Below are 12,012 nucleotides of genomic sequence, written 5' to 3'. Positions count from 1 at the left end.
GACAACGCCATAAGGCAGACACCGCCCAAACACAAACCCACTGGAACACACCAGTTGTCCCGAAACTGTGGATACTGTGGCAGAGCCGCACACCAACCTGCCAATTGCCCAGCCACATGTAAGCAGTACGCAGGATGTGGCAAGATCAACCATTTTGTGAGAGTATGCAGTTCAAGCACAACACGAATGATAGCAGCTAATGTCAACATAGCCCAGAACAATCCTGACAGGAACGGTGACATGGGCGACGATGGGGAGGAAGAACACACAGTCCACTCCATTTTCATCATCGGGAAAACAACGACAACATCACGCTGCCACGACGATGGGGAGGAAGAACACAGAGTCCACTCCATTTTCGTCATCAGGAAAACAACGACAACATCACGCTGCTCAATACGCATCGGTGTGCACCCAACGATAGCAGTCATAGACAGAGGCGCATTCATCAACATCATGTCGTCTGACGTGTATGACCAAATGAAACCGGCCCCCTGAAATTAACAAGCTACAATTTAAGTATCTGCGTATGGACAACAAACACCAATATCCCTGTGAGGTCGTTTCAAGACACGCATCACTCATGGACCCTGTTTCATCGAGACACAAGTCTACACTGTGGAAGGTGGCCATGAGATGCTCCTAGGGTGCAGAGCTGCTGAGGACCTTGGCATCATCACTTTCACGTTTAAAGTACAACAAGAATCCCTGGCCCACATCTTAGATGAGTTCACAGCTTTGTTCAATGGCATCGGTTGTCTACGGGATGAAGAAATACATCTGCACATTGATAAGACGGTACAACCAGTGGTGCTCTGACATAGGCGCATTGCATTCCATTTGAGGCCCCAGGTAGAGCGAGAGCTAAGAAAGTTGGAAAAGGCAGGAATCTTAGAAAAAGTGAATGGACCAGCAACTTGGGTCTCTTCAATAGTGGTAGCATGGAAGCCCAGGCAGCCAGGGGAGGTGGCATATGCACGGACATGCATTGGCCAAATGTTGCGATAAAAAGAGAAAGACACCAACTAGTCCTTCCAGAAAAATCCCGATACATCACAACCTTCTCTACGCATGTCGGCCTCCGATGATAACGGAGACTCAATTTTGGGACATACAGTGTAGTGGAGGTGTTCCAGAACGTGATCCAGGAACTGCTGGTTGGCCTTCCTGGCATTGAAAACGTTAGCGATATCTTGGCATATGTCAAAACAGTACCAGAGCACTACAGCAGACTGAGAGGAGTACTACAATGGATAAAAGACTGTGGCCTAATCCTCCACCGCCAAAAATGCAGATTTCTGAAGCCAAAACTGCAATTCTTTGGATACGTCTTCTCCACTGAAGGGGTTGCCCCTGACCCTGACAAGGTGAGAGACATCAAGGAGGCAAGACCCCCCCAACTGTGACTGAAGTGCGCAGTTTCCTGGGGATGGTCAACTATTGCGGACGGTTAATAAAACACCTGTCAACATTGACTCAACCCCTCAGGGATCTAACTAAGGCCTCCGAACCCTGGGCGTGGGGCCCCACTCAACAATCTGCTTTTGATGCCACAAAGGCGGCCCTTTCTGCAGACACCACCCTCAGATATTTTGACCCCAGTTATAAGACCACCATTGCTGTAGATGCTGGCCCAAGGGTTTTGGGTGCAGTACTCCTACAAAAACAAGGAAATGAAGAGTGGGCTCCAATTGCTTTTGCGAGCCGGTCTCTGAGAGACACAGAGCAGCGATACTCGCAGATTGAAAAGGAGGCCATTGCAGTGCACTGGTGCTGCAGACATTTTCACTTGTACGTGTATTGCTATCCTTTTACGGTAACCACAGATCACAAGCCACTGATCCTGCTGTTCAATGGGACTGCCTCCAAGCCACCCCAAAGGATAGAAAAGTGGTTATTACAACTACAGGACAACAACTGCTGCCTCGAGTACCAGCCTGGGTCGAGTAACCCAGCCGACTACCTGTCTAGACACCTGAGTGCTGCCACGATGGAGGAGGAACATGAAGCCTAGGAAGTGGAAGAGCTCGTACAGTACAAATCTGACTGGTCAAGACCGCTGCCCCTGTCCATGGATATTATAGTGCAGGAGACTGCCAAAGATAACTGCTTCCAAAAAGCTATAGGTGCAACATGGACCAATCAGTGGCACGCAGTGAAAAAACAATGGTCACAACTAACCACTGAGGCCAGACACGTCATGGAGAGTTTATATCATGTCCGGCAAGAGCTGACGGTTGACCCCAAAGGGTGTCTGTTAAGGGGACATTGGATAGTTATTCCATCTTCTCTCACTGACCAAGTGACACAGTTAGCTCACGCAGGGCACCACGGAATGGTCAAAACAAAGAGTTGTTTGAGGACCAAAGTCTGGTTCCCATTGATGGACAAAAATGTGGAGCTGTTAGTGCGCTCATGTCAGTGTTGTCAAGTTGCCGGAGATCCTAGTCGACCTGTCCCGGTGGAGACTGAAGATGGACCCCAACAGCCGTGGGTATCTGCCAGTCTGGACTTTGGGAGCCTCCCTGATGGAAGGCACACACTAGTCATGATGATTGACCACTCAAAGTATCCGGAAGTGGAGATTGTTTCCTCATTGACAGCTGAAGAAGTAATCCCAAAGCTAGAGAAGATCATGGCTATCCATGGTTTACAAACTACTTTGAAAACAGACAATGGACCCCCGTTTCAAAGTCATGAACTGTCAGTTTACCTCAAATCAATGGGTGTTCAACATCGGAAGATCACCCTGTGCTGGCCTCAAGCGAATGGAGAGGTGGAACGGTTTATGCAAACCCTGAACAAGGTTATCCGCATAGCCACTGCCCGCCACCAATCTCCTGAACTGGCGATATACACATTCCTACGAGACTACCGTCAGACTCACCATTCTACCACTGAGCGGGCACCAGGACACCTTTGTATAGGGCACGTAGTTGTTGACTCTATTCCCCACCATCATCTCTGGCAACCGGACCCCCCCTGATGGCCATTGAGTACATCAGAGGAGGAAGACTGCAAATCAAAGGGCCAGCCCCCGTAAACGAGCGCGTCCCTCAGACCTGGGAGTTGGAGATTTGGTACTCCTAAAATATCAGTCCCAAGGTAGTAAGTTCCAGCTACCGTTTGAGCAGCACTCCTGCACAATCACTCGCCAACAAGGTTCCCTAATCGTGGTGCAGAGAGGGACTGCCAATATCAATCAAAACATCTCTTTACGCAAAAGATTTCATCCCCCACTTTCCCCGCTCCAGTCAGGGCATGACCAGTCATTCCAAGGGTCCAGCCCTAGTCTGAACTCCGATAATGGCGAGATATTGTTGCCAGATCTGTCAGCCCCATCCCCTGAGTTGCGTCTAGCTGTACAGCAAGACGGTCATGGAGTCACATATCAAAGTTGTCCAAATGTGAGTCAATTCACTCAAGGCTCCTGTACCAGATATGGACTGAGGGACAATTTGGCACTGTCACAGAGATTACGTGATCATCTTGTGTGACTCCGTTCAACACGATCTTTTGTCCACTGTTCTATACCAGGTTGTTGTATGTTGTTTCATTGTTGTTTAAGGAGGAATGTAGTGTCATACCAGTGACGCAATTGGTCGCGGGTACTACCATATTTGGTTCTTGAGATGCGCAGGGGAGTGTTTGCTAATTCCCCTGCTTATGTGGGTAATAATCTCCGGTCACATGAGGTATGTGTATAAATAAAGCGAGCCGGCAGGCTGAGTCAGGGAGAAGGATAAAGAGAACTATACAGATGACTACCATCCTGTGGGCCGACGAACGACAACCTCACCAATGTGTCTGTGTCATTTTATGCGATCAGCGGCGACACTGTAAAACTATATGCAATCTGTGTTGACAGGTCAGTCTAGTTCACAAAGAACACAACAGGCATCCTCCTCCTGTGATCATAGGAGGAATCGGGTGGGCTGCTCTCTGATGAGGAATGTTTTTTTTTTTTTTTTTGCTGGATAGCTTACTACAGAGTGGCATGCTTTCCAAAAGGTAGTGTTAGGGGTGCTATTGCTGCAGAATGTGAATTCATGTCAGGATCGGAGGCTTCAAATTATGCTTCTCTTTCTTTTACCTGCAAACACAGCGGCCAATAAACATGAAAAAACATAACACTACATTACCCATGAGGCATGAGTACCCTCCATATGACCCATTCAACCCTACCTCTACGTCTTCCTCTGGAGGTGCATTAACTCCTGCATATGAAAGGTGGCTCAACAGTACCCAGAGAATGAGCAATATGGGAAATATGCCAAAGGGTCTTATGACCAACACATGGAAGAGTGCCTTGTGGAGGCCTTGGATTTACATTTAGAAGATTCTGTTAATAAGGCGCTGGTGAAAGCTCTGCATCCTTTCACAACCTTTTTTCTACTTTGGCTTTAGGAGATTTGGTGCAGGTTTGGGGTCCCCAGCCCCGTAGAGATTAATTCAAATGAGCCGGGCCAGTCTATCAGTGACCCCTTTGAACAGACTATTGAGTCTGTACTCCTGGATTATGGCTATGGGTCCCATATGAATCAGGACGCCTCCTCCTCTAACCAGGTTTCCCAACAGACAGCCAGTGATTCTACCTCCTCTGACTCTGATGACAATCAATCGTCTGTGCAGGCCGGGGGTAAATGAAAGCTCAAATCTTGCCATAATAGGAAGTCCTCCTTCCCGCTTCCAAGTAAGAACTTCAACTCCAATCCTGACAATATAGTACACCCTAGATCCTCCTGGTAGACCCCTTGCCAGGAGATGGCTTCTTATGTCCAAGTTTGACTCAGAAAAGGATTTGGGAAAGATATACGCAATACTTTGTGTTCTGAATGCCCTTGACCTTCTCTGCCCAGGAAAGTGTCTGATACCCTAGAACTGGACCCGCACATGGTCACTTTTCTTTAAAAATATGCAAGGGATTCCAAAAAGGGCATCAACAGAGCCTGGCGTGGATGCCATGATAAACTACTGGACTTATCAGGCCCTCTCACCAAAAAACCTGGACTTACCAGTTCAGGCAAATGAATTCCAGGCGGCATTGAACCTAGATGAGCTTTTGGAGTGGGCTCAGAAGTTAATTTGCCTGTTGGGAAATGCTAATTGCTCCATTTCCACAGAGTGGTGAAAATCTTTATTTATTTGCATAGACCCAAAGTTGGCCGAATTAGCTCCATCTGATGCTGGTCAATCCACTAATGGGCTTTTGTTTGGTGACAAATTTGTCAAAGACCTAGCCAAGTACATGGCTACCTTCTCAGCGCTAGATAAGGCCCAGACATCAATCAAAAAGTTCTTTAACAGTGACCTTTTTTCACAGGGCCGGACACTTCAGAGGTCGAGCCTTGGCACATGGTGATACCCAGACCTCCAGATCCTATTACAGGAACAGAGTGGACCCCAGCTATTTCGGGACAACCAACTTCTATCCTTCTTGCGGTCGAGAAGGCAGCGGCTACACCTAAAGAGGATATTCCAGGAGAGGACAGTACAATCAAGGAGCATCCCAATCAGGTGACAATTATTCCCTGAGTGGGGATTGTTTTGGGAGGCAGAGTGAGTTTGTTTGTGCACAATTGACATCTAATCACGCAAGATGCATGGGTTTAGGAAACGATATCCAGATATCATCTGGAGCTTTATGCAATCTGTTGGACACTGAACGTTTTGCAGGGTCATCCCAAAACATTTGCCTTCCTCTTCTTATTTTTTCTGACCTCTTGCTGTTAGCCCTAGGGCTCTGAACACTTTATCACTGCTGATCAGTGCTAAAGTGCAGGGGCTCTCCCTTATAAAAGTTGGTATGATCGGCTTACACCTAATTGGCACATTTAATTTACCTGTAAGTCCCTTGTACAGTGGTATCTCTTTGCCCAGAGCCTATAAATTAAATGCCACTAGTGGGCCTGCAGCGCTGCTTCGGCCACCACCAGATGTAGCCTTTCAAACACTGTCTCAGGCCTAGTAGCGCAGGGCCTGCATGCGCAATTTACTGCAACAGGGACCTGGCATCTAAATTTACTTGCAAGGCCTGGAACTCCCCTTTAACTACATGCAAGTCATCCCTAAGGTAGGTCCATGCTAGCCCTATGGGCAGGGCATTATGTATGTAGAAGGCAGTACATGTGCCTGGTTGTGTGGCCTATCCTGGTAGTGACAAACAGCCTATTTGGTTTCTCACTGCTGTGAGTGCTGCCTTGCTCATAGGATCGCATTGATAATGCCCTGTCTTATGTCTAGGGGGTATTTTCTAATCTACGAGGGGTAGCGCAGGCATGTTTGGTATGGTTGTAATGGTAGTGAGAAAATACTGCTTACTGGTTTCGGTGGATTGTTTTATTACCATTATAGAAATGCCACTTCTAGAAAGTGAGTATTTCTCTGTGCATAATCCACGTCTGGGACAGAGAGAGAGCTGGGCTTTGGGCATACTTTTAAGACAGCCTGTGCACAGGGAGAGTGGAGGTGTCACAGAGGTGCATCTGCATATTGAATGATCTTCCTGGGCTGAGAGAAGGGGAGGCGGGGCACAACTGCATTAGTAAAGGCTGAGTCCTGGCCTCACACAAAGGGCACATTTACACCCAACTGATGTCTGGAGCCTGTGCTGGAGGAGAGAGGGATCTGGTTGAAACCTCTTCTCCCACTTATTGTGAAAGCTTGTGCAAAACTGAGTATAAGTACAGGGTTTTTTCCCCATGAAAATGAGACACTTTGAGACTGACCTGGACACAGGATGCTGCTGGAAGGACTTGCCAGGAACCACCTTTGGACTGCTGCTGTTGGGCTGACTTGTGACCTGCTAGTTCACTAAGATGAACTGACACTGCCTTCAAACCTGGGTGCTGGCCTGCCTGCTTGTGTCCTGCCACCCTGTGCCCCATTTCTGCTGTCACCAGGGGCTGGGCGGTGTGCCCCCTACTCCCCTGTAGCTCTTCTTGCCTCCCAGTGATGGAGAGCCCTGCAGCTAATTATTACCATAGCACAGGAAGAGCGCTTTCCTTGATGCCCATAGAGCACTCTGTCTTACTCCCTCGGCATGTGGTGAGCATTTTGCTGTGAGGGCCGGCACAGCAGGAGCACCTCATTGTGGGTGCCTGGTGCTGGTTGTGGAACGCGCTACTGGGCTGCCTTTTGCGGCACAAGAACGAGCCCCCGAGGCTGTCCGGATGCAACCCCACCTTTCTGGACGTGACTAGGGCCTGGGAACTCACGCACTCTTGATTGGTATACCCTGGACGCGGGAGCATTTCAAGGAACCCCCCTGGGGCACAGGAGCGCTGTGTCGTCAATTTTGGGAGCCTGTGTTTATTACGGATGAGCCGTTGAGAAAAAGGAACCGGCCAGCCCTGCAGTCGCCAGGGAGGCTTCCTCAGATTTGACCGCCTTGTAGTGAAGAAAGGTACGGCCCTGGGCATGCTCTTATGGAGGATCACGGCATGCCTGGAACCTGCCAGCAATTGCAGCTGCCTCGAGGATGCGGGCAGATGCCAACAGAGTGTACAACTCGGTGCAGAGAGATCAGGAGAGACCTCCCCATAGAGGAAGAAGGTGTGTGAGCCCCTTGCTCCCCACCCCCGTAGTGGAATCCCTGGGATTTGCATGGAACTTTGGGAGACCGGGGTGGGCAGTTGACTCATGTTGGTGGCAGGCCAGGATGGTGACCCTCAACGGAGGGCCCCTGTCCTGCAAGTACTGTGCTGAGAGTTTGCCTTATTTTACGCACCCTATAACATATGAGAGAAGCGCAGATGCACTACAACCTTCATGCACAAAGTGTTTTTCCTGATCCACACGCTGCGTGGGGGGCAAATTTCTTTGGATAGGGAGGATAAGAATCTGCCTTGGGAGGACTGTGTCTTATGATGAGGTCATGGCATCTATGTTACCTACCAGGGCCATTCTTTGATGATACACTCACATTATATGCAGTCACGATATGGTTTTACTGTATGATAATGTCAAGAGCTTTTGTGCTTTGTCATGCTATGTGCAGTCATGATAATATTTTGACAATGGGCATTCCTTTAGTAATGTGTAATGTTCTGACAACTTCTTGGGTAGCAGGGTATTACTGACGTGTTGTGTTTGGTCTAATAATATTGTGTACAATACAGTTTATTTTTATATAACTTGGTGCTGTGTTTGCTTTGTGGTGGGGATAGAGCATCACATGTGTTGTGTGTGTTGTGCAATCACTCTACACATTGCCTCTGGGAGAGACCTGATTGCTCGTGCCAAGCTACCAAGGGGGTGAGCAGGTATTCTCTTGGGTGTGTAACTCTCTCACCCTGGCTAAAGTCGGTGGGTTCTCCCTGGCTTAGGTGCAGACCCTAGCCAACCAGAAACCCAATTTCTAACACAGTCCCTCTCCCTCTCTCAATTGTTTCCATCAAGAGAGCATCTTTATAGATCAAGAAGTTATATCTCTGCTTCAAAAAGGGACGCTTGTTTACGCTCATCCCAGAGGAATCATCAATATGATTTTTTTGGTTTAGAAAAAAGGTGGGGGGTTCATGTCTGGTACTCACTCTCTGTCAGTTCAACTCTTGGATTGTCACCTGACATTTCAATATGGAGGGCAATAACCTCCTACAAGATCTTTTACAAGAAGGGGATTAGATGGTGTTAGAATGGGGTCTCTGGTTGCAAGTCAGTTTGCACTCTGTCCAGGCAGGGACCCTCACTCTAGTCAGGGTAAAGGAGAAACACACCAGGGTAACTCCCTCTCACCCCCTTGGTAGCTTGGCACAAGCAGAACGGCTTAACCCCAGAAGCAATGTGTAAAGTATTTGTACCAGCACACACAGTAATACAATGAAAACACTACAAAATGGACACCACACCATTTCAGAAAAATAGATAATATTTATCTAAATTAAACAAGACCAAAAAGAAAAAATCCAACATACACAAGTGAAGATATGAATTTTCAAAAGAATAAAAGTCTTAATCCTTAGAAAACAGGGAGAATGCTGTTGTTACACAAAAGCACTTGGTTTGCATAAAAAATAAAGCTGCACAGGCGAGCATGCGTCGGAAAAGTCAGGGGTGCATTGGTTCCTTATTCGCAAGCAAGGCCATGCATCGTTTCCTTCTTCGGTTGGGTGAGCGATGCGTTGTTTTAATGTCTCACAAGAGAGCAATGCATTGATTTCCGGACAGGGCACCTCGGATCAGGGCAGGCTTTGCATTGATCTTTCACGCTTAGCAATGTTGCGTTGAAATCCAGTGGCACACTGTCAGAAAACCGAGCTGCATGGGGTTTGCATCTTTATCAGCCTCCGTAAGCGGGTGTTGAACATAATTTCTCCAGCCATGTTGCATTGATTTCCCAGCTGCGATGCAGGTGGATCATCGATTTTAGCATGAAGCCGGCGGCTCATCGTTTATCAGCCACGTTGAGGAAGGTGCATTGAAAATTTCCCCACACAACTGTGTTTGCGTGGATTTCAGTCTTTTTACACCAGCTTTACCTTTCAAGGGCCTAGGGACTTGATGGGGCATCACTTGGCAGGGCAGGAGTCTCACCAGAGAGTGCAGGTGCTGGCAGAGAGAAGTCTTTGATGGCCCTGAGACTTCAGCAACAGGAGGCAAGCTCAGCTCTAGCCCTTGGAGATTCTTCTCAAGCAGGAATGCACAACAAAGTCCAGTCTTTGTCCATTTTCACAGGCAGAAACAGCAACTGTAGGATAGCCCAGCAAAGCACAGTCACAGCCGCCAGGGGCAGCACTTCTCCTCAGCTCTTCAGCTCTTCTCCTTGGAAGAGGTTCCTCTTGAATCCTTGTAGAAATCTAAAAATGTGGGGTTTTGGATCCACAACTTATACTCCTTTCTGCCTTTGAAGTTGGCAAACTTCAAAGGAAAGTATCTGTTGTTCACAAGATCCTGCCTTGCCCAGGCCAGGCTCCGGGCTCACACTAGGGGGATGGAGACTGCATTGTGCGAAGGCAGGCACACCCCATTCAGGTGTAAGTGCCCACTCCTCCCTCCCCTCTAGCTCAGATGGCCCATCAGGATATGCAGGCTACTCCCCAGCTCCCTTTGTCCCACTGTCTAGAGGGAATTCACACCAGCCCAATCGTCAGTCTGACCCAGACATGGAATCCACAAGCAGGCAGAGTAATAGAATGGTTTACACAAGAAAATGCACAATTTCTAAAACTGGAATTATCAAACTGACAATTTGAAAAACAATTTTACCAAAAGATGTACTTTTAAATTGTGAGTTTAGAGACACCAAACTCCACATTTCTATCTGCCCCCAAAGGGAATCTGCGCTTAAACATCATTTAAGGGCAGCCTCCATGTCAAACTATGAGGGAGATAGGCCTTGCAACAGTGAAAGCTGAGATCCTCAGTATTTCACTGTTAGGACATGTAAAACACACCAGTACATGTCCCACCCTTAACCTACACTGCACCCTGCCCATGGGGCTACCTAGGGCCTACCTTAGGGGTGCCTTACATGTTGCAAAAGGGAAGGTTTTGAATTGGCAGCTTAAAACTGTAGACACAGACACTGCAGTGGCAGGTCTGAGCCGTGTTTACAGGGCTACTCATGTGGGTGCCACAACCAGTGCTGCAGGCTCACTAGTAGCATTTGATTTACAGGCCCTGGACACCTCTAGTACACTTTACTAGGGACTTGCCAGTAAATCAAGTATGCCAATCAAGGTTAAGCCTATTACACAGATAATTTACACAGGAGCACTCGCACTTTAGCACTGTTCAACAATAGTAAAGGGCTCAGAGTACCAAAAACAGCAAAAACAGAGTGCAGCACACAATCAAAACATGGAAAGCAGAGGCAAAAAAGACAGGGGAGACCACGCCAATGATGCCAGGTTTAACACATGCCCCCCCCTGCTGAAAGTGGGGAGAAACTACCCACCCTCATGGGAGTTCTCATTACTAAGGCAAAAACACCCTTGAACACAACTCAAATACTTGTATTTCATGTTTTGAAACAGTGTATTAATGGAAACAGTGATATCCGCTGCAAATGAACTGTACAGTGTGAGAGCATAGAAATAATGACCTGTAGCTAGCTGTAGTCAGCACATGAATACACTGATGTCATTGCACTAAAACCTGTAAACTGAGAATCCATATGCAACATTAAGTAGAGGTAAAAAAGTGGGTACTGCCATCATGCCACAGCCACACAGAATATACCAATACTCATAGAAATGTTAAATTGCACTGTCTCACCTGTGTGTCATTGGAAGTACTGATGGAAAACTGATGTTCTGTTGTCGTCATCCTCATCCTTAGCCTCTTCATCCTCACTTTCATCAGGGTCTACTGCTGCCCCAGGGGCATTTCCAGTCTCCTCCTCCTGCAGAAAAGGTACATGCCGTCTGAGGGCCAGGTTGTGCAACATGCAGCAAGCCATTACTATCTGGCAGACCTTCTCGGGTGAGTAGCACAGGGATCGGCCTGTCAGATGGAGGCACCTGAACCTGGCCTTCGGGAGGCCGAATGTTCTTTTGATGATCCGTCTGGTTTGCCCATGTGCATCATTATAATGTTCTTCAGCCCTTGTCCTGGAATTCCTCACAGCCACAATAGGTTTGGGTGGCCAGAGTCACCTGCAGGTATTGAGAGACAACATTTAACACACACTATCCTATGCAGTTAACATCAGAGGCATACACTAACATACACTGGGTGGGGACCAAGGCTCACCTGTGAACTATCCCCTGTGCCTCTGTAGTTGGGCCATCACATTTGGGATGCTGTTATTCCTCAGGACAAAGGCCTCATGCACCAACCCAGGATATTTAGCATTGACGTGGGAGATGTACTGGCACGCCAGGCACACCATCTGCACATTCATGGAGTGTAAAAGCTTAAGATTCCTGTACACCTGTTCATCCTGGTGGGGGGACAAAAGCAATATGTGTCACGTCAATCGCCCCTATAATATTGTGGATATTTCCCATTAAATAGAATCCGGACTTCACAGTGGCCAAATCTTCCACTGGGGGGAAAGCTATGTACCTG

The sequence above is a fragment of the Pleurodeles waltl genome, chromosome 3_1, assembly GCF_031143425.1.
Source record: "Pleurodeles waltl isolate 20211129_DDA chromosome 3_1, aPleWal1.hap1.20221129, whole genome shotgun sequence".
Classification (NCBI taxonomy): Eukaryota; Metazoa; Chordata; class Amphibia; order Caudata; family Salamandridae; genus Pleurodeles; species Pleurodeles waltl.
The sequence above is the reverse complement of the archived record's forward strand: the minus strand, read 5'-3'. Positions refer to the sequence as shown.